Here is a 2,161-nt window from a genome sequence, read left to right on the forward strand (position 1 = left end):
GGATGTAGAACAAAATTCTAACTCACAAAAAAAAAGACCAGATTTACTGACCTGACAGACTGGAGAAACCTCTAGAGTATGGCCCTGGATACCCTTTTAGCTCAGTGGTGAAGTCACTCCTGAAGCCAGCGATTGGACAGCCTCATAAAACAAAATCGGACTAATGAGGCACAGAAGTCCAGGGACAAGGACTAGAAGGCATTTATTGTTCTGGGGAGAAAAAGAGTACCAAGTGTGCACAGGGATGAGGAAAAGAGAAAATAAATAGCTAGAACTCTCTCGTCTCTTAGTTTCCCTTCAGTCTGGTCTTCTCATTCTCTTTCCTGGTTGTATCCTCCCTGTGGATCTTTTTCGGGTTCATTTATCTCCTTCTACCCCTTGTTCTATGATTTTCTCGCCAGCCTTTGTAAATCTCTTTGACTCTCTGTAAATTCATTAAATGCACCATTTCAACTATAGCCCTATGGGAATGACCCCCAACTGTACATATGTAGTCCTGACTTCTTTCTCAAGGCTCACAATTCTACACGGCTGTTGGGGAACTCCACCTCTCCACCAACCCTAATATTCTGGTTCGAGGTCCCATCCCTCCTTTCTCCACTTCCCCTACACTTTCTCACTTCCACAGAATGGCCAGATTTCCCTTCCCGAAACTCTGAGATACCCTCATCTAAGAAACTGATTTCTTAGCCTGACATTCAAGGCCGTTTAGGACTTGACCTAACCTTGAATACCCAATCTCGACTCCATCTACTCCCAACTCATTTTCACTCATCTTAGCTCAAGTCAAACTAAAGCAGTTATTGCAGCCCAATTCCCACTGCAGTCTCCTCCCCTCACACCTTTGCTTCCATTGTTCCTACATCTGATGCCTCTTTTCCTAAAACCATTCTAAATTTTCATATCAGCAAAACTCCATTTTCCCCTTTTTTGTATTCCTTGGGCCCATTAACTACTAATTCTATTCATTATATGATGCAGGGGTTATCTTACTTGATTATAAGCAAAAACAAAAACAAAAAAAGACCAAGTTACATCAAACTTATGAGATATCATTTCTGTTTCTAAAATTAAATCCAGGTTTAAACTAGAAGACACAATGTGTGGTTTGTCCTACGGGAGGAGGGCTGGAGTGTCACGGCAATGCCCCCACTTTCTTTACCCAAAAAAGAAAAAACAAAACTATGTAAGTTCTTTTATCTTCATCAGTTACGAACTGCCTGCTTCTCTTCCTCCTTCTTGCAACACATCCCGTACACCTGCTGCTCAACTGATTAGCAATTTTGGGCACATGCTCATTACACAGACTGCAAGAGGAACATCAGAGATTAAACACCGCCACACACTGGGACTGTGCAATGCCTGCTGACATCACACACTAGGTATCTGTTGATGGGGCAGTCATGTGGGTTGGCCCACACACTGGCAAGTGAACTCACTGTTTTGGGCACATGAGTCAGTGAAAATGAGGATGTTAGTTCCTTTGAGCAGATTTGCGTCAACATCATTGCAGAGGCAGGAAGAGGAAGAGATCTGCATGATACACTGACAGACACCAACTTAATAAACAAAAAGCATACCGTCCTTGTAAAAAAAGAATAAATGCCTCTTGCAAAGACTAAGTATTTTACGCATTCAACCAAGTTGGTGCATGTTATTAATTCCGTATAGCCAAAGTCTAAACTCTCTGTCTGGTCACAATCTCCTTTGTGTTTTAAAGGGATGATCTCTGAAATTTATTATCAATCTTGCCTCTGCTTAAACCAAGAGAAGGGCACTTGTTGCAAAACGATACTAGAAATCATTGCCTATAATACCATTTGCTCTAATAACTTGGGAAAGGGTGTCATTTGCTGTGTATGCACCACTGTCTCCTGAGTACTTTAACTTTTTGTAAAGGTTTGCAACCAATGTTCCTCCAAGTTTCTGTCCTTTGCATAAAGTATATTTTTCCAGGTACTTAAAGCCAAAAGGGGGAGGCATTGCTGGTTCAGTGGTAGAATTCTTGCCTTCCATGCAGGAGACCTGGGTTCAATTCTCAGCCAATGCACCTCATGTGCGGCCACCACCTGTCAGTGGAGGCTTGCATGTTGCTGTAATGCCAAACAGGTTTCAGCAGAGCTTCCAGACTAAAACAGACTAGGAAGAAAGGCCTGGCAAA

The 2,161-nt window shown here is 42.3% G+C and overlaps 1 non-coding gene across 1 annotated transcript; it reads left to right on the plus strand.

The window, feature by feature from the left end:
• Positions 1 to 1,979: 1,979 nt before the first annotated feature.
• Positions 1,980 to 2,050, plus strand: TRNAG-UCC (transfer RNA glycine (anticodon UCC)). The gene has a single exon. It is a non-coding gene; the product is annotated as a tRNA-Gly (tRNA).
• Positions 2,051 to 2,161: the final 111 nt, after the last annotated feature.

The sequence above is a fragment of the Trichechus manatus genome, unplaced genomic scaffold (assembly GCF_000243295.1).
Source record: "Trichechus manatus latirostris isolate Lorelei unplaced genomic scaffold, TriManLat1.0 scaffold00257, whole genome shotgun sequence".
NCBI classification, from domain to species: domain Eukaryota; kingdom Metazoa; phylum Chordata; class Mammalia; order Sirenia; family Trichechidae; genus Trichechus; species Trichechus manatus.